General features: G+C 41.5%; 2 long non-coding RNA genes across 2 annotated transcripts; one reads left to right on the top strand and one right to left on the bottom strand.

Moving 5' to 3' along the window:
- Positions 1-117: 117 nt before the first annotated feature.
- On the bottom strand, positions 118-8,214 carry LOC119745815. Its single transcript, XR_005273658.1, has 2 exons — positions 7,059-8,214; positions 118-814 (listed from the first exon to the last, which is right to left on the bottom strand). It is a non-coding gene; the product is annotated as an uncharacterized LOC119745815 (long non-coding RNA).
- LOC119745814 lies at positions 125-21,043 on the top strand. The gene is made up of 3 exons (XR_005273657.1): positions 125-201; positions 19,947-20,006; positions 20,691-21,043. It is a non-coding gene; the product is annotated as an uncharacterized LOC119745814 (long non-coding RNA).
- The last annotated feature ends 1,081 nt before the right edge of the window (positions 21,044-22,124 follow it).

Below are 22,124 nucleotides of genomic sequence, written 5' to 3'. Positions count from 1 at the left end.
TTAGACATCCAAGTAAACATTGTATGCAAAATGTCCAGTAACGTAACACATTGTTGCGGATTCCCAACATTTCTTTATTGTTTTGGGAGTAGTAATTAACAAAAATATAAATTTCCCCCCCATGTTTGTCCAGCGTCCACGTGTGTCATTCAGGATCTTCAAACTATCTAGTATCGTGTCACCGGTCACCACGGAGAAAAGGTTAGTTAAACTACTTTCTTTTGTGCGATTTAAATTTCAATAATAGTGCTCTCATACATGTGTGTTGAGTTTTCATTAACAAAAAAGTTACTTGACTGACTGCTTTAGAAAGATTAAATAATTGAAGAAAAATTTAAACAATATCTAGATGATAACATCAACACAGATACAAGACAATGGGAAAAGTCTTATACTATAAAAATGTGACAGTGCAAAACGATTTTGACAAATACATCATGTCAATCTTTTCAAAGCAATCTTTTCAAAGCACAAAAATCTGCACATCACCAGTTGAACCCGAGGTTGCATATTTGATATGAAGTAACCGCTGAGGACACTATCCCGTACCCCTGGGCGTATTTTGGTTTGAGCTTGAGTATGCTGGGTCACGCCGCACTGAGATGTTCTCCGCTAGAATCCAACGAGTGCAAGGTGTTCCCATAAGCCCTTATCAGTTCTCCGTCCAGCATTATTCAAACATGGCAGCTGGGCGCGGGAACGATAAGGAGTAAAGGAAACAATATGGCCGCTAGGCCCGAGGGACGAAGGAGCATCCGCTGATGCATGTATTCATGACTTGACCCTCCGTGGACCGTATACGTCGACGACTCACCTGGTGATGAACAAAAGAGGAAACATAAGTTAACACTGAAACGAGTCGCTAGAAATATTTAATGTCAACATATGTTGTCGTGTCAATCGCCTTCGAGAGGATAATCAGTTGACAAAATATGCGGGTGGAATATCGACTAGCTGAAAGTGTTACTGAGCAGACCCATTGTGTTCAGTGTTGGCAGTTAGCCAAGCTTCCATTGAACAAACACCGAAAAAAACGTAGAAAAACATATTTAATAGCCAAAAAGCGAGGGCTATTATAACTTGTTACGTCACCATCCAATTTGAGAAGGTATGCTAAACGCATCAATAAATGGACCTGCACATTCCGTAGCAACTACCGTGGTATCCTGGGTAACGCATAAATTATTGGACCATACCATCGTCGGCCTCAATGCGCTGTGGTGTTTCATTAATATTGATTACATTGGTTGATAACGAGGTTGTAATATGACCGTGACGTCACGGTGCCTTTATAGTGGCGCTTAAGAAAATGGTATACCAGCAAAACCGTTACACCATTCACTGTGGCCGGGTCATTTTCATGCACGATTACGCACAGGAGCAAAAAATGCAAAACGATGACCTTACAATACAAGAAAACACTCGAAGACATTCAGGCCGAACTCTAGAAGGTTTCAAAAGCCAGAGCCAATGTTCTGAATCAACGAAACATCCGAATTTAAATCCTTTTTGATCTTAATAGTCGTGAATTAATATAATTCCGACACTGGCGGATTCCAGGACTATCTTGACTTCACAGTCCAATGAACGTGTGTGTGATCTTTCAATCAAGAGCTGAAATGCAACCCGAACGGCAATTACACGATGACGATCGCGTGCATTCTCGTTGAAATGCAATGAATCGGCCATATGTTACCAGCGAAACACATTCACATTATTGGTATCAAATATCGCTATGATATTTAATTGAGTTATAGTTCAACTGAAGGTTGCCAGTACATGAACAACAGAGACGCACACCGACAATTCTCCAAATCCTTGTATTTTAGCACTAATTACCCTGAGAGCACGCGCTAGGTTCCAATCCTGCTAATTATATAGTTACGGTCCACCAAAACTGTAAAACCACAATTTCCCAGGGGATAAGTCATAAGAAAATGGACACTGCAAAATTTCGCGAGGGACAATCTGTTAAGCCCGGTTCACACTTCATGCGAATGCGAATGTGAAGCGAATTTTACGTCATGAAACGTTCGCTGTGAAAGTCGCCTGAGTTGAAATGTTCAACTTTTACGAATTCGCAGCGCAAATACTTGCCACGTCGTCACAAATTCGCGTTCGCTTTCGCTTTCGCTTTCGCGCCGAGTATGAACCGGGCTTCAGACTGTGGGGAGCAATATTGGCGAATAAATGGTTAACATTACATCAATACGAAGGAGTCTCTAAGGGTCTCTTGTTAGAAACGTGGACAAAACTCCCCAGTTTTATTAAAATACTACAGTTGCACTTTCCATTGTCTTTCCCTCAAAAGTAACTTAAAGAAATTGCCATTAGTACCTGGAAAATCTTCCTATGAGTTTTTACCAACGGTAACGCTTTGCACCTACGAAATTTCAGGTCAAACAATCTTTTTTCCCCTGTAAAATACAGATTTGCAAAGATTTTCGTCCAAAGCGTAAAACTCACCAAAGCAAAAGTTGCATATAGGCTCACACAGTGAACCGATTCAAGTCGCACTTTTCCTCTTTGTGTTGGGCAAACAGTCACCAAGGGTAGGCCCGCGGCAAGTACTTTATGGGGGCCTAGCCCAACTTGTGTCACTTACAAAGCTGTATTTGTGTGAAGATGATAATAAATCATTTTCGTGTGTCGCGCCTGTAAAATGTGATTTTGTGATATGCTTTGATGTAGCGACATAGGATGCAAGTTATGTCGTCAGATTGCGTCAAATCATCAAAGGAGGAAGGGTTTCAATGCCTAAAAACAATTTATTGTATTGATTTTGTTTCGTTTGGACATCTTGTGGATCGGCTTCAGTGTTCCATAGTGTTCTAGTATTCCCCAGTTATACTTTTCGATTTCGTAGCATTTTCCCAACATCAATCAATCCATATCAATTTCAACAGCAACATTCTAAAGGAAAAGTGCACCTTCAGAATGGTAGAATGGGGCTGCATTTGTGTGAAGATGATAATAAATCATTTTGTGTGTCGCGCCTGTAAAACGTTGATTTTGTGATATTCTTTGATGTAGCGACAGGATGCAAGTTATGTCGTCAGATTACGTCAAATCAACAAAGGAGGAAGACTTTCAATGCCTAAAATCAATTTATTGTATTGATTTTGTTTCGATTTGGACATCTTTTGGATCCGTTTCAGTGTTCCATAGTGTTCAAGTAGGCCTATTTCTCAGGTAGCATTTTCCCAACATCAATCAATCCAAATAACAGCAACATTCTAAAGGAAAAGTGCAACTTTAAAATGGTAGAACGGGACGTGTAACGTGCTTCAGACCCAGGACTGAGGCTATTTATCCGGGCCCTTTTCAGGGTAGTGGAGGTCAATCGACCGTTCCAGTTCTGACCTTTAATGGAAAAAAAAATGTGTCCGCTATTTTCTTTTCAGTGACTGATAGCCACGCAGGGGAGACAGATTGATGTTGTGCTGCTGTCCTATGTGACCACGGTTTGAGTATACTGATTTCAGTCAGGTCTTCCAAGCATATCTTATCGGAGTTTTCCTCCCCGGCCTGAATTTATATGCCCTTTATTTTAAGGCTTCCGAACTTCTGTGCCCATGTATGCTTCAGCCTGGAGTTTTACTATACCTAAAATAATTACATTTTTTTTAAAAATATTGCTAAAATTGTTGATGAAAATTAGCCGTTTTGGTTGAGTGATTACAATATCATCGCAAAATGGACAGATTAAATGATATTTTTGTTATGCAGTTTGTTCGATTGCAGCTCTGGCTGTTTCTGAGACAATGACGAGAAACGCTTTCTAGGAAACAAGCTTTTTCAGTTATTTTATACGGACAGGTACATTTTGTCTAATGCTAGGCGCCTACAGACGTCGACTAAATTAGATGATTTGATTTCAACGCTTATAGTGAATTTCGTATTCAAATCCACTTTGTATAAATTCCCGCCATTTTATCCACTTAAACCATATGTTCAACATACCCGACGATAAAATACACAGCAACTATACAATATTCAGCCCATAGCCTGGCTGTACTTTCCCCATCACGAGGCGGGAATTAAGCAAACGGGCAACGGAGGCAGCGAAGCGGAATGAAGGGGACGATATTACAGAGCGCCCGGTCTAATGAACTTCCCTGCTCGCGTATACTGTCGTGCCGCGGTGCTATGCATAATTTAACAGGGACCCCAGCCCAGCTATATACGGACAGGGAAACACTGTTATCGGCAGAATGATTAAACATGCTACTTGAGAATAATAAGAGAATAAGTCAGCTGGCAGTTGGCGATAATGTAGGAACTTACGACCACCACAAAGCAAATTGGCAGTTTGGTGATTTCGCCATACTATAAAATGTCCTTTCTACAACGGTACTTTGCAGCAGAGTGGAACTGTCTCATTTCAAGGCTACATGCATTGAAGGGTGAAAAAAATTTATTTAAAAAAAAGTATTTAACAAATTATATATATATAAAAAAAGTTATAGTATTTAAAAAAAAAATTGCTACAAATTAAATGATAAAATATACAACTGCGAATTCGCAAAGAAAAATCACAGCCATGGACACATATTATTGTATCGCTTTTAAATCTGAAATAAAAACGGAGTCTTAAAAAATCCTTGTCCAAACATTTTGCGGGACACCAAAGTGTGATTCATTGAATACAAGAATTAACAGATTAAAGGATTCCGACCTTCTCCCAGGCGGATTTTCTTTTGGCTATTGTTTGCCATTCTTTGCCGAGGAGTTATGAGTCTTAAGAGCATTAGCCTTGTGTACTCAAGATGTTTACCAACCTCAGAAAGAAAAAAAATACAGAGAGATCTTGAGAAAGTTTGAATACCCACAAGAAAGAAACTTGTTCCACTTTCACATTATTTCTGACTGGATGGACAATATTGTCCTATGCTCAGCACCAACCCCAAGGTTCCACCCCCACTTGAGATGAAGTCTCGGCCCATTTCCAACATAATAATGCTGCCTGGTGCCTGCGGCCATGATAAGGCCACACCTGTTTGATTATAGAAAAAAAAATACCATAAGGTCAGTGAATTTGAATAAGAATAATTTGCATGGGTCAGGTCAGTGATTATCAACTATAGGCTTTTTGTTGGAGTTTTTCTATTTTGATCAGAAATATTATTTTGACCTGGTTGTATTATTAAGTAGTTCCTCATACCGAAAAGCAGGGAGAATTTATTTACTGGAATTGTAAAAGACACTTCCTTATTGATTGGCGCAGTTGAATAATTGGTGCAATCTTGACCTGTATACGAAGTGAATGGACTGACGTCATTTTGAATATGCATTAGGATCGGCCAACCGTGAGAAGCGGACTGGCTCGCACAATGATACGCAGTGCATAACTTGTTTTCACCAAACACGCAAGATGAAATATTTATCATTCTGTGCTTTCAATTCTCATCTTTTTTTGTACTATATTATATTTGATAACTGCTTTTTCAGGAATTGTTCTTTCCTACACCCTTGCTTTTAAGTGGCATCGCGCGCACTCGGCCAGTTTCTCAGTAAATCCTTCCAGGCGATAGGAAGGGATTATCTCAATCGCGAATTTCCTCTTTCAACGGTATAAAAAAGTGAAAGAAAATCTCACTGGGCTCCCTAGACAATGAAATCGGAGGCAAGTGAAACTCCAGTTAGTTGGCTGCACGTGACGGTGAAAGTGTCGCCAAAATCCTAATCAGCTGTACGCTTCGCGTGCCCGTTTGTTCGCTTCAACCCCCCCCCCCATTCTATCCTATGAATGAATTCAAAGCCTAGCCTAGCCGCAGGACACGCGAGCTACCCCCTTTTTTACCCTGCACCAGCATCAAAGAACGTTAATACCATTTTATATACTTATTTCAATACAAAACCTGCAGCCGGTGGTTTAGTTAGGTTCACAATGGAAAGTACCCAAAAGTGTGGGGAAACAGCACAATGACCTTTTTCTTAGCCCCTACCTTGGACGCACACAATGCTCCCGATAACAGCAAACACAACAACAAAGAACCATGCTTCTAGAGGCGCCAAATTAGAAGGGTCGCATCCAGTTTGGAGATTTATAAGCAGTAGATTAATATAACCTCTTCACATTTTCTCTCTTTTTAACAAAGAAATTTACTTCCGTTTTGTTTCTTTTCTTTTCTTTTCTTTTCACGTTCCTTGTGTGTTTTTAATTTTGTTTAGTTGAATGATTTAATCAGCTAATACACCACTTCCTCAACGCATAATGATGGGGTTTCTTTGTTAAACTTCTCCTTTTTTTCTCCCGCCTAAAGCTACGACAGGTGTTAACCCCACAACTCACTCCATATGGCCTTTTGTTACAGACTTTCCTCTTTTGGACAGTAAAATTATTAAATAATGATTTAATTTTTTTGTAGCGTCGCTTTTCTTCACGAAGGGACGAATTTGTAAAAAAATCATCACATTTTTGAATTTCTATTTTGAATTTGAACAAAACAATTGAAGTTAATCGAAATCTACAGCCTGATGAGGTTTATTTTCAAATCTATCAAAATATCGCAGGCAGCAAAGCCAACATCTCTTAGTTTGATCAATAAGTGTCAACCTATGGTCTAGATCCATGAATGACACTGTATCGTCTTGCTCTAAATTACATCAAGGCACTCTGCACACATACACGCCTACACACATCTATACTGGAATTTGTATCCTTGCACTGAACACCGTTACATGCAAACGTCAGAGGCTCGAACACTCGAGAAGACTAGACAAACCAATCAAAGGAAAATGCCGCCAACACAGCAGCATGTTTACAAAGACATCAATTCAATTCGATCAACAGAAAGGAAAGTACATGTAGTTACAATGTAAAAAATGGCAGGAGAACTGATAAGGTGATATATGACCAACAACGGCACCCGTACAGTTACTCCACACGGTCGTTCATTTAATGAGAAAGACCGCAGTCGCACACATATATACGTACGTACACACACCATCATCATTCCGACGCCATAAACGATTGTGCTATCTTCAGTAGACGAACATTTCTATTTTACGCGGACATAAAAAATGATATCTAAATTAGGATGATTAGCACTGACCTGTCAAGATCTTTGTAATCAGGATGGATACATCCACATGACGATAGTGCATCTTCAAGATGCTAGACCTGCTCTGACAGTGAGATGCGGATGCAGTCACGGTTATTGTGTTGGACGCAGGAAGATGGAAAGGAAATGAATGACCGCCGGGAGGGAGATGTGTTGGTCAAGCATCCAGTACTTATCACCGGAGCGAAGGCGAGTTGTCCTCCCGGACTGAGGTAGCGATCGAATCGTCGTCTCCACTGCGCCAATGAGGACACGCACAGAGCTAGCTACGCATGATGCAGGTAGACCGGGTTATAATGGGATGACGAACCTACGGAATAGTTGACGTGTGGCGAATGAATCATAGCTAGCGGATCGTACAGTGATGCAACGACGTACGCGGTGCCTTAATGATGCGGGTATATGGAGGGGATGTAGGTCCACATAACGACATCCACAGAGAGACAGATCGATGACGGAGCGAGAAGCCTCCTCATCATCGTCGTCATCAGACGGCGAGGGCAACCTAGCCTCGCAGATGGCAGTTCGAGAGTCCAGGCATCAGCAGCTTGTTGATCACATCAGGCAGGCAGCAGCGACTGGTCGCAGTGAGCTCACCAAGCTAACAACCCACCAGTTTCCCCTGTTTCCTATCCCCTCCACGTTTCTCTCAGTCTCCTCCCGGCACCGCAGTCACCTACAAAATGGGCGTGGTTTCCACTCTCCATTTCAATATCCTAGCTCTAACCGCCAAGGTTGTTGCAGCACGGCATGGTGCCAAAGCCCATTCGTCAGCGGTAGCAGGCGCACCGTATCATGACGAAACGACACACGATGTACATCAGTGCGTGGATCCTCGCTTGACTGCGCATGCATAAAAGCACCAGAGCAAAACGACGGGCCCAGTCACCGTAGACGCACGCGATATATTCAACAGTATTCCTCAAACCGCCATAAAACAGTGTCTTGCATAGTTAATATATCACACAAATTGCTGCCATATTTTATCATCGCAACCTCTCACCACAACGGATTAAATAATGATGCTAAACCAAGAATAAAACGTTTGACTCCTGAACCCCAAATGGAGATTGGTTGTCTTAGGCAGATGCGTAAATTCCTTTGGTATTCGAGTATCACAAGTCCAAATTTTAATGACATCATTATCTATGTCTATGTTGTACCAAAATAAGATGACGTAAAGTAACTTAACACACAGATCATTGTTACAGTAGTCATAATTTATGGTACAAATTGCAGAAACAATAGCTTGTTCTCGATTTGCATGAATACTGAGAAATAATCATTCATCTGTTGTATCTGTTGAGGACGCAAAACATAACAACATATGCAGTAATTGTTTCTTTGTGAAGAGACGCTGCGTTGACACTGTGAACACCATATTGCAGCACAGCAGCATACTTCAAATGTTATAATATAAAACATGCCTCTGCCTAATATAATTTGCAGCAGATCTCTTATACATGAGTACCGATTTCAACTTGCATCCTTTTTAACTTCTCTTCCATATATCTAATATGTTATTGTCACACTTTCAAAACTCCACAATTGCAAACAAATTGGCATGACAGACCTCAGCACATATTCATGCATGTTGATATCAACTGCGTGGGATATGGCATTCAGTAGTCACGAACTATTTCATTACAAGATGACATTAATGGATGACACAGTGTTATTACAAACCATACAACTAGCTTGAAAAAAAGTGATTTGGATTTGTTTCGAACACGAATCCCCCTTACACGCAAAGAGTCAGGTGCCTTGACTTGGGAGCAATACCTCCCACGATACGGACTCACTGCGATTGTCATGGTACCTCGGTCAGTTTCCAGACCGTGGTGGGGCTATATCCAGTTAGAAAATATACAACATATTTAATGAATCTCTTTGCAATGAAGTATTTTGAAGAGAGAAAAAAAGACGCCATCTCGACAAAAAATATATACAGTAAAGAACTACATGAATAAATACGTGCGCCCTCCTTTGTCCAATCCTGGAAAACTTCCGACTTTAATTCACGGATGTCCAGTATGGTTTGTGATCAATGTTATTTGAATGACTCAGGCCTATACAAGGACCTAGTCGTCAGGCTGACACTACAGTTTGCAACCATGATATACATGGGGAAAATTTTCGTAAAGACAAAAAGTTAACTGCAAGTTAAGTGCAAAGTGTGTTGCAAGGCAGAAACAGGTCAAACAGTCAAAATGCCATTTGTGATGTATGCTGCTTCTATGGTGGCTTACAGCCATAAAACAACGGAGGTTTGCTCAGTAATACTTTTCTTCCAACACTTGTCAAAAACCGCCGGCCTGTCCGTCGCACTGTTCGTTATATGGCGTAACTCGTAATCTTGGGGGACAGCTTTTAAGTCCACACGAGCAAAACACTTTGAAGTTTACTTCAAATTTAGTCTCGTGTACCTGTATAGCCTTTGAAGGAATCTGTATTGATTTTCAGGGTCCTATATTGTTAGTTCACTACTACAATGAGACCATGATTTTGACAATTCGTCATTTCTAAACTCAAGGCTTTGTGGAGTAACAATAGTGTATTGATCTTGGTCTAAACTTTACTTGTCGATCTATGGAAAAAAAATGAGCAACACCATGGAGGGTTGATTGAATAGTCAGTCTCGATTCCTACATCTCTTTAAGATTACTAACTGTATATCATAACAACTACCACTTAACATCGTAAGAATACTATACCGAACCGCCCGTGTATCGACACTGAGTGGCGCTCCTCTTCGTATACGGTGATGAAGGATCTCATACAGCCTGCCCAACACGTTAGATCACACTTCGTCATTTGCCCATATGGCAGCCCATTTCTACATCACATGCTGGATTCACAGACAAGTACAAAGTCCGAAACTTTTTGCCACTTCATCCCGCACTTGTTACAGTTCAAAAATCTTATCAGGCATTAGCCTACATATCCAAAGCTACTGTTCTACATCTGTTTTCTTTGTCATATTATCTCGGCGTGCAATACTTCGTGCGCTACAGATTGGCCATATACAGTTTGGCTCGAGTGTAATTTCTACTGAAACCAAACCGAATATGCTGGCAGGTTGCCTCGCAGAACCTACAACCACTTCGATAATAAACAGTGTACATAAAAAAAGACTGACAATTGAAGATCTTACCGAGCGTACCAGCAACAATTGGCCTTTGATGGTTGATGAATCAATCTCGCTGCGGATATAATAATGCTTCCAAGGTCCACTACGCGTGCACAGCATACGATGGAGAGAAAGGCGGCAAACGCTCCTTCCAGGGACACGTGCTTCACAGACGGCCGAAAGAGGGCGCTATTATATACCTGTACATTATAGGGATCATGAAATTAATAAAATGAATAAACACTTGAACATATTTTGTGTAAATGTACATTCCTCTGAAATGTATGACAACTATCAGACTTCCCGGTTTGGTTAAATTGTTTGTAGGTGCATTTGTTTAATATTTAAAACGATCCATGCTTTTCATGACAACTGCATGGCTCTATTAAGGTTCAAACAAGGCTCAAACGCCTGGAGCTTTACAACACTGCCAGCAAATTCTCAATTAAAAAACAACACGATGCACAGTTATATCATGCATATTATTAGCATTGCATACGCATGGCTTGAGCTTTGACTCTCTGTCGACGCCTCGAAACCAAGATAATCAGCGTCGGTAATTTTTCGAATTTATTATAACTTCTGACATGGCAGTGCATTAAATATCATCAACACGAAATGAGTTATTGTATGCATACATTTCGCGATAGTAGGTATTTTCCCCCCAAAAGTATGCACCCGTATCCCAAAAGGAACGGCCATGCTTTACAAAAAAGAAGAAGAAAGGGATGTTAGTTTATCCTTTAAATGAAGGGAAAATGTCAGCCCTCTCTCCTATGAACGATCATGACCATGACACAGGTCATGATTTAATTCTAAAACAACATAATGTCGTGGGATCCACCGAAATGGCGACATGTACATGTATGTACACTAAACATATTGCACCACTTATACGTGATATGCACAGCTTGTTGAGTTCAGTATTAGACGCACACGTTGCATGGCATGCTCGCTGCATTAGATCCCATACCGCGTCATCCTCATTGTTTGCTCTGATGAAGGTGGGCGGGTAATTTAGAAATCGTATGAATTTTAAAATAAGCCCACATCATCAACCTTGGCAGGCAAGTCATCTACCGTGGCGGTGTTTTAGAGTTGTAATTAGTTGCGGATGATCAACGTTGCTGTCTCAGTAACGACCGACCGAGTCATCTACATAATACACGTACACCTTTACGACCAAGACACAAAAAAGAACAGAAAAGATAATTGCCCAAATATTACCAATCGAAGAAAATTAAGGCTTTCAGGTTCTGAAAAGATTCCAGGATGATAATTTCTTGGATCCGTTTTCATTCATGCACACGCAAATCCTTTAGATACTAAGACACTGATATGAAATAACGTCAAAAGACGTTATTTTTTAGACCTATACCCGTCGGATTACACTAACATGAAATTTAAGCATTTTATTTCGCATTGAAAAGAAAATTCGTCTCTTAAACAATGCCTTCGAAAGTTTCTCAGATAATCGGCCCACTATTTAAAGGCACTTTCATGAAATATACCGATTTAAGGGGTATTATAGAATACATCGTTCCACTGAGCTGTTCAATGAACTGTGCCCATTGGTGCTGGAAAACACGAAAAAAAATCAGTCATTTTTGAGTGTTTGCAAATGATCCTAAGTATATGACTTTAAAGACGACAATCATACAGGGGAATAACACAAGGAAAATCTTAATTGTCATAAACGACTTGAATACAGCAAGATGCAGTTTGCAGTAACACAAAGTTCTTTCTTTGCGAGCCGACGTTTCCAACAGTGCACTTTGTCCGTCTTCAGTCAGATGAACGTCGACTGAGTGTGAAGTACAGATAAACATGCATCTCGGATTTTATCCTCTTCGTTTTATATCCATTTCAGCGCCAAAGCTATGAATAATCGAATTAACGGAATTCAGCCTATCAATACTACAAAGAAAAGCCCGCATGATGCATCCAGTTATTGCATCATATTTAAGTCCCGTCAGCAAAGACGACTGAGTGCAAGTCTAGGTATATGAACGAGCATCTATAATTTAGTTGTGCGTGTGTTTTATGACGAGGACTACGATAATATGATGATGGGAGATAATTACAAGAGACCTTGAGTTGAATGGGAATGACTAAGCGTGATTACTCAGTTAATGACTAGTGACATTACAGTACCTGCCATAGCTGCGTTACCCAGGCCCCATCAGGGTTAATTATACCAATCTGAATATTCACGAAGAAAGCAACGAGGATGGAGAGTGTTTGTTTTCAGTGACAAAGTCAAGATAAGTTACCAGGAGACGTGTTCAGATCGTTCAACAGTCAATGCTTTGTCGTGAAATGAAAAGTGACAAACGGCAAGATCCAACAATTTTGGAGAGCTGTTTATAAGCAGAAAATACTGCTTCGCAAATTTGTGCTAAGCACGAGTTAGATGAGAACCAGTAACAAGGAATATAAATCACATGACATTATTGGTTGGTTACCTGATAGTGCTAAGCGAATATATTCTGTGCTTAATACCAGACTTTTATGCTCCATGTAACAATTAGCCCCTGTCGGTTGTTCTGGGTTAGTCAGGTTGGCGCAGTGGTACCTTTCATCGCCTTTCATTTGTTTGATCCGGGTTCGAATTCCGACCAATTTCAAGCCCAGACACCGATTCTTTGATTCCTGGAGTTTTTCTTGTAAAATCACTTGCTTCCATTTCGATTATCTACCCACGCGTGCCACGATTTTATAATAGAATTTAGAGCATGAGGAACATTGGTTTCATTACCAAAATACACAAAAAAACCTAAATCAAATAAATAGTTATAGTAATTATGCAATTCTCTAATCTTGCCCAGCCTTTGCAATTTGGCCTATGATACTGATAATCAATTACGCCTGATTCCACTGTCTTTCACATTGCACGATTAATTGCAATTTGACATAAAACCTTTAAAAAGCTTTATCATGATCAACACAAATTACTATGTTATGTTTTATTTTTCATCTACCTTTGTTTTCTTAACCTGTGCCTCGAACAAAAGAACTCATTGTACATTCCGCTCCTGGGCACAACAGCTGTGTCGCCGTGCACGCCTCTGATTGGCTGCTGGCGCGTGGATGGAACAGGTGTCCATGGCAACGAGGGACGCCTTGCGGGGAGACTTAATGAAGGAGGATTGAAAATTATTGTTCAATATTTCAGAAGGTTCTTTGTTAGTAAAATAATTCATCGCAAAACATTATACGGGAAGGCATCGACATTGGACGTCTGGCCTTATTGCTGCTATAGGTTCATTACTGAACGATATGCGAGTATAATTTGATCTCTGGTAAACTCGACCCACCGTGCTTGCTACTTCGGGTGCACTGAGAACAATACAAATTATGCTCATGTCTTCTTCGTTATAATTTCAGTAGCAATAAAATATTGCACACTATTCAAAATTAAAAATCCCGTACGATAAATCAATGGTATATTTCAGCAGAAAAAAAAAGTACTGCTGCTATAGTCATTTGACATCCGAAAAAAATAACTGCTTCACTTTTTTTATTCGATGGCGATTGAACAGCTATTTCGAAGATTTATACAAAATTACAGTATTGCTTTTTACACAAAACCGCCTACAAATTCCAACAGGATGTGAAAAATATCATTTACTTGGATTTCAGTAATGTGACAGACATGGTCGTATCTTAAACAATATTTACTTTGAGTGATTTTTTTCCAACCCAATTATTTGCACGCTATTGCCATTATACCCAAAGCTGATGTGTTATGGCAATTTAAGTTGCCAATTGTGTCTCACCAATTGGGTTTTGTGTTGTTGTAACTTCCAAACTTCATGGTACAAGAGGGGGGGAAAAGACGATCCGTCTTTGGAGAAATTAACCACACGGAATTGTAACTGGGAATTCACTTTTTTACACAGCGATAACAAATTGGCGATTGAAGCATCATTCCCGCAAGATCCTCTCAACTTAACGGTAGGGAAATAGTTGGATTCCAACGCAAGAAATTCGTAGTTGCGTTGATTCTCTTTTTACCCAGAGCAACAATATTCCATTCATTGTGTTTCTAAACAAAACAAACAGGACAGAAAGCTAAAGTGATGTAGCCATGCACTCGTCCTTGGCCAGCGGAAATATAATTACGATTAACCCTGGAAACCAGTCTCCCATCAGAGAGTCAACACCGGCACGACCGGCTTCTGTTTGAATGATTGATAATGGGAAGTATTAGCAAATATGCTCTCTCCTCTAAAAATCTAAAAGCCACTTAGCTGTGTGTTTAGCTATATTCTCCCCCATCAAAAACTGAGCATATACGCGCTGAATTCGCACCGGCGTCGCGTGCAGCTTTTTGGACCAATTAGAATGTACAAATTGGTATCCACTGGGGTAATTAGTCACAACGGTTGGTTGATATTTTGTGACAGACAGGTAAGTATGAGCAACGAGGATCGGAGTGAATTTAAACAAACTTTGAAGTTAATTAAATATTCGAAACGATGAACGCATCCTGAGACCTTTAGAGCAAACCTGTTGCTGCTAGGTTTTAGACTGTACGTAATGCATGGCAGAATTTAATAACTGAGACAAGGAAGCGAAACGTGAAGAACAGAGAATGCGAGACAATTAATTCAGCATCCAAAACCCGGAAATAAAAGAGAAGGAAACTGCGGGACAGAGTACAAGGGCATAGAGGATCAGCTTCCAATTTATGCACGCCCTTTCCGTTCTAAAAAAAGGAGACATATACCATTGTCCAGTTAGGTTAGAGATTAATAACAGCAGAGCCTATTCTGTGACGGTGTGAAAATGATACTGACAACCTGTTCCCCCTCCCCCTAAAAAGATGACCAAGCCTCTTTATATTATTTAATTAATAGAGAGAGGGGTATGAGCGATCATGCATGCTGTGTGACGGACGACGCATGCTGCCACTTAAAGTTCTGATCAAATTCTAATACCCGATAGTCGTTATAGTCGTCTACAGCGTAGGGTATATTTGTGGCTTGCCATGTTCCCTTTGTACGGCTGAGTGGCAGAGTGGCCGGTGGACTGGCAGGCAAACTGTCGGCTACTTAGACATGCAATAGACCTTGTGCAATGCCTTTGTTTTGCTGGGATATGCATGAGTGCACCTTTTGTTCATTCATTGTTACTGAATTAAAATAACGACAGATACCCTCTAAGATGGCTGCTGCGCATAATGTCTATACTCTATTAAAGACCCCTTACGTCACATTGAGGACAAGTCTTTGTTATAGAGAATTATGTTCTCATTGCTACTGAATTCAAATAATCAAAATGTCCCTCATTGAGGGCGTATATAGCACGCAATGGGTCTGTACCTTTGTTGTAGCGACGCACGTGAAGCCCCACCTTGCGATTCTGTGCAAAAAGTGATTCAGAACCAAAGACTGGCATCAATCAGTTTCTATCATAACTCACGCTTGCTCGTTGCAGTTTATAACCGTGGGAGGCAAGGATGGAAGCGAACCTACTGACACCGCGATTGAACCACAACTGTACATTAACAGAATCAGGAACCGAAAGAGATTAATAATTGCAATATTATGTCAGCCGGTGTAGCTGGTCTTATCATTACACCCACATTTCCTGTTTCACCACACAGGCATCGATATCACGCGAACCACCTACATGTAATTTGTGAATATTATATTTACTGTTCGGAATGCGTGCCTCTCTGTTGGCAAACTGATCAGTAAGTCATTACTCAAGCTCGTGTCACTTCGGGACAACCACCACCACATGCATGCAAGCCACGTAATAATTCACGACCATGCCCTGATCATCGTGTCTCACGCGAAGGGCGCTCTTAAACACCTTGCCATCATACTCGATATTACCTTTCAAGTTTAAATCATCAAACAAGCAAAACTATGAAATCTAATTGAACAGAGCAGAGGCCATAACTCATGAAACTCGTAAGAGGGCGCTCCCCAGTAGAATTAAGGACCCAACCAAAGGCAACTCCGAATTACTTGGCTACGGCCGGTAATAACACACGTGTCATAAGAAATTCAGCCGCTCCCATTGGCGCATGTGTAATTCCTGGCCGTAGCCGTATCCATAGCTGGCAGTCATAGCTAAAACATTGAAGAATGAGGAAATCAAACCAGGAAGTAACCTTAGACAAAGGCTATGTGCTGTGAACTGTTTCTAATCTGTCCTGTCAGTTTTCCCATTGGCACGTTATTTATTGTTCTGAGCATAAGAGTAAGCATTCCAACGCGACCAGGAATTGCTTCTTTTGTACTTTTCTTCTTTACAGTTCAAATCTTTTTTTCTTTTTTTTTGCTCAGAATATTTGATTGTGCAATACGACCGTGCACATCCGCTGTAAATGGAGGCAGTTTCCGGTAAGCAAGTGACTATCTGCTGCCCACACACACACCAACCGATGGGCTGTTTCATGACGAGGAAATGAGACTCAATAACCAGCAGGAAGAATCAATGGCGTTCAATTTGGAAGGGAAAATTGGCATGCACTTATCGTTCCCTGTCATTAAAATATGGCCTGGAAATTGAGACAAATAGTCATGCAGTATTAAAGTGATTTACCCCCGATACTGAAGACTAGAGACAGGAGAAACAAGTTGGACCTATGGTTTGCAATACCACAAACTGTAACCAACATTTTCACACAAGATCCCATGGCTACATTACACAGAAACTGGCGGTATATGTTTGAACGCACATAATTATGTTTAGTGTATATTCTGAAACTAATTTGACTGGTGCTTGTACAGCTTTCCCCAAATCTGTTTTTGAAGCAAATATCGTTGTTCGGTTTTCCTTCGATCGTGATAACACTGCTAATGGACCAATGGAAGCCATGAGCATCATCTATTTTCCGGTGCTAGTTATCTGCGACTGTCATTTTACAGCCCTAATTCCATTTTACACAAGTTACGATTAAGGTTAAATCAAACAATGCCACTTACCTCCTTTCTTTCATCCTGTATACAATTCTATGGACGGATGAGAACACTGACAACGAATGCTAGAATACATGGAACAGAATATTGACCGCATGTAGCAACAGGTACTCTCGATGAGTGTCTCAAAAGAGCGTCCTTACAAGTTATCTGAAATGAGGCAGATTGTAATGAGGCGTATATACGTTAGTAATGATATATGTCTGCGGTTCCACATTATCCTCGCGAACGAGTTCGTTCACTGGCTTATTGGAATCAAGTACGATGGCAACGCAGCGGCATTTGTAGACGTTCAGCCTCCTCGACCAGAGTGTGGTCCAACATGTATCGACAGGACTTCTGACAGTCCTTATACTATACAGTCCCAGGTGAAGTGAGGTCTATGTTAGAACCTGGTGAAACCCCGTCTAAAATCATTGGTTCCTCGCGCGCGTGCCAGCTGCATGCCCGTCCAGGCTTGAACCACAACTGCGACGGACGTCTGAATGATGACATCAAAATGTACTGAGCCAACATGTAAACCTGTACCGTACCAGCTGACGGGCACCATCACGCACAATCAAGCCCCCCCCCCCCCAACACGTACGTTGGCACGTGCCGGTGAATTCGTGACCACCACACGCAGACCACCAGAGTTCCCTGAGAGTTCCCTATCAACTGACTCCAGACTAAGGCCAACGCATACCGTGAGCAAGCTCGGTAGTTGTAACGGAAGGCCAGGTACATTATCTCACCGAGTCAAGGTTGAGACCCCGTGCCTATCTCCTACCTACCCGGTCCGGGCCACTTCCCGTTTGTAGTTGACTGGGAAGGTCAGAAACACTCTGGCAGGCTTCCGGTTTCCATGGACGCGGAAAACAGACTAATAAATCGTGATTGAACCGTTTCCCTACTGCCTGTACTGGATGCTGAATTGTGAAGGGTCATTGGGATCTGGGGAAGGGGTGTACCGTGATGTCCATTCGCGACCCCTCTCTTCCAATGCACCCCAGGCCGCTTGGACCCTCCCGTTCTCTGTGGTACAATGTGAAAGTTACAATCAGTGACACACAGCAGGCTAGCTTAGGATCAGTCTGTTGGACAAGTTTTAGCCTTTCTTATTCCCCAACCTATATATATATGTATTTCATTATTCGTTCAGGATCAACCACCAACTTCAACCCCCTAACTCAGGCCCGGATCCGGGGGGGGGGGGGTGGGTCGAAATACCCCCCCCCCCGCCGCTCTACCCCCCCCCCCAATTATAATAATTACTGCTCTGACACCTCCCAAAAATATAAAAAACTCTTACGGGGCCTGAATCCCCCCCCCCCTGCAAACAATCCTGGATCCGCCCCTGCCACTGCTATGTATTGGCAGGCTTGATGCTTGCTGATCAGAGTTAATGCTAATTAAATTTGTACTAAAAAGCTGTGATTGAAACTATTCAGTCACAAGTCATGTCACGAAAAATACAGGGGACGATTTGTTACAACGCATATCGTGTCACTTGACTTGCCGCGACCGGATGACTTGTGATGACTCGTAGTTGGCTTGTGATGTCTTGCGATCATTACAACTCTGGTTTCCAGAACACAAGGACCTCAAGAGCAGATTTTACATACTCTAAGTTTTATAAGAGGCAAGAACAGTTTTCAAAGTCCGCTTTTAAAGAACCTGCACACTGTATTTTAACATGTTGATGAGGTCGACGACTTTATAACAGTTCAGTTTCAAGCAGCCCCTGGCAGGGTTCTCCTCACGAGCAGAAACAAACCCACACAACTAAGCATGACTCACTGTGCCGTACCTGCTCGAAAATACTAATAAGAAAAGATTATCTTAACAGGTATTTGAGCCCGGTGTATCCGCATGTAATCATGGCCCGAGCCGCGTGCGAGGTTATATCTGGCCCGTGTTGATATCGCGGGCTTTGCAATGATGATGCACATTTTCTGCTAATTTCACCTTAACCTGATTACCGCTCGGGTCGGGGCAAGCCCGGCCAGATAAGAAAACGAGCATTTTATCTAAATTACCTGGACGTTTGATTTGTCAACGGAGAAAATTCTCGCTGGCAGTTGGCATTTCCGGCTAAAGGTTGTACTGCTGATTTGGGGGGATTGACACGGATTTGTCAAATTGTTTCCAAGGCCGAGTCAAAAGGAGTCATATCGACGGGACAGCCACCGAGCTTAGACTTCAGTACCTGAATAATTTGGGCGGATCCCTGGGGGTATGGGAACAATTATTCTCAAACCTTTCCTGCAAGTCCATGTTTTCTCGTTTTGGCCCATTCCAACCCCGGGCCAAATCCAAAATCTTTTTTGCACTCACACGAGTCGCTGCATGCTTTCACTCAAACCATTTCAATAAATTTGGCATTTTAACGCAATACACAAACAAAATCACATGGCATTACTATCCTATTCAGTTCAATCTGTTAACCAAAGTCAACCAGTTCAAAGCCTCCATTGAAAGCGAAGTTCAGCAAGGTTAGCCACCCCGTGAACTTGTTACGGATACAGCCAGTGGCACATTGTGTAGTTTATCGCATAATCCATCGATGATCTTTGTCGATTAAGTCTTCCTGCATCACCGGGGTGGGTGAACGGTCATTAAACGGGCTCCCAAAAGAGCAACTTGAACGCTAATAACGGTTATTAAAGGTTCATAGGATCATTTGCTTTTAGTTGATGCATTTTTCTTTCGTTTGATGCAACAAAATTGCTCAAAATCCTATTTGGAGGTGCGTAACAACTATAACATGTTGAATTTTTTAGCTCACTGGCTATACTACATATTTCCTTTTTTTCTGTTTTGTTTTTCTAGATAAGACAGAGAAAGCATATGCACATCTTGTGGTGTCTCTGGATTCAGATGGTGACGAACGTAAGTGTGCCACTTTCAATGATTCTTTTGTATCGAACAATATCATTTCAGACAGGATATTTTCCACAATAATTTTGGTACCAGTGACTGTCATATCTTCACCTTTTGCAATTTTCCCCCTCATTTTTCCTCGTTTTCCTCGGTAGGTACGTTTTCGGGTAATTAGTTCCTTCTGTCTTTAATGCAAATGAGATTTGTTGTGCATAAATTGTACGAGATATCCATGCTTAGTACATTTGCAAAGTTTTAATCAAACAAGACAATTTGCAGTTATGTCGCTCTTTATAATACCCACGACGATCCCTATTGGATACGTTTAGCATGCACGGTCAACGAAAAAAAATTAAGCACTTAAAGAACACTGCGACGACAAATTTCCATTTTAATACTTCCAATGCCCACAGCTACCTTCGGGTACGTTGGAATTTAGTTCATCGAAACTTGGCAAGAAAGAACCAAATTCGTTGCTGAGACATCAGATAACTCAATATGGAGGCGAATTCCACCCACCCGGGACCTTTTGGGGGTATGCCCCCGTCCCCCTGTGTTACCAGATCCAGGTCTATCGGGACTCCTTAAATTGACAGGTATCGATCGGCCAGGTAATTAGGGACCCTTTGCACTTGTCACTTGCCATAAACTTTAATGCAGTAATAGGTTGCGGTAACTTGGTTTGTCATGTAGGAAGGTTAGTCAACCGCGGGCGAATTAGGAACCACTACAGGCCAGGAAACCAATGGGGTAACAGTCGGCGCGGATAAGGCGACGGGAAGGGGTCATGGTCAATTATCATCGGACTTGGCTTCAATGATGAGGCTAGTAAGGGACTTGGACAAGTCAGAACATGGTATTAACATTTTTAGCATTTCACATATTTAGGATTTGATTTCTTTTACAAAATTGTTGGAACCACTATTTCCTCAACATTTGTGCACAGGCATCTTGGAATCCTGAAGGATCATGAAGGGAGGAAACCTCACGGAATTCATGTTGATTAATATGACACCGAAGGTTCCTAAAAAATGAAGGGAAACCAAGGGATAGAAAGACGATGAGGAGACGTCCACTTTAAGATGTGGGAGGAAACTCCGGAATGTTACCCAAAGAAATTATACAAGGACGCGATCCTCAGAATGGTGCGGGCAGAATATGAGCCCCGATCTAAGAGAGGTGGGGCGAGAAATCTGCGCCAACCTGACGAGTCATAAGCGACTGTCCTTTTGGGGGTTTGATTAAACATCCTTGTGTGTTTGTTCCATGGATAGTTGGACGAATTCTGGCCTTGGCTTTATCTCTGGATACAGAATCATTTAGAATAAATGTAGGTTACACTTAGTTCTGGGATATTCACTCAACTCCTTCAAGAAATCAACTCAGACAAGGTGCAAGCAAAAAATAATACACCAAAGGATAATTAATTCGAAAAGAGCGCATCGTATATGAGAATCGATAGCACCCGCGTTTTGTTGTCATCTTTCAGGGACAACAGACCGGCGCACTGGCTGCTTGTTGTGAAGTCCAGGTGTTGATACATTGATTGCCAAAGCTCACTAATTAATTTTTATCGATGGAAAAACTCTTATAGTAAAGTCTTGTTGTGCTGTGGACACTGACTAAAAACTGCTGCATTGGGGCTTGCCGAGCGTGGTCGAGCGAAGCCGCTTCATGGAACACTTCGTCCTTAGTTTTAAGTCGTTTTAATTAGGAAATAACCTTCAAGTATCGAGCAATCTTGAGTGGCAGCAAGTAAATTAAACGGAGGAAAAACTCCGCCCGTGGTTCAGTTCCTGCTCTCTGATGAAAGCCAAATTTGTGCTTAATTCCACGGGTGGGCGTAGTTCCGACTGCAACATTATTGCGACCTCTGTAAAAGTCAGTTTACAACGCACTCATAAAGAGAAAATTGTACATCATTCGAGGCATCCCAGACAAGAGCAAATGGTGTCGCAGACTGTCAGTGACCATCTGCAACTTAACTGCGTTCCCGTTTGCAAAAGATGTGCACTGAAATCGTAACTGCGCGGTGTTTACGACATGTCTTAATCTTGCGACGCATCGCAACTGCGATGCCTTCCTGGAACTATCGTAGGGCAAGTGTAGTAAGCGAACCTTAAATAC

This window comes from Patiria miniata, unplaced genomic scaffold (assembly GCF_015706575.1).
Source record: "Patiria miniata isolate m_02_andy unplaced genomic scaffold, ASM1570657v1 HiC_scaffold_7, whole genome shotgun sequence".
NCBI lineage: Eukaryota > Metazoa > Echinodermata > Asteroidea > Valvatida > Asterinidae > Patiria > Patiria miniata.
The sequence above is the reverse complement of the archived record's forward strand: the minus strand, read 5'-3'. Positions and strand labels throughout refer to the sequence as shown.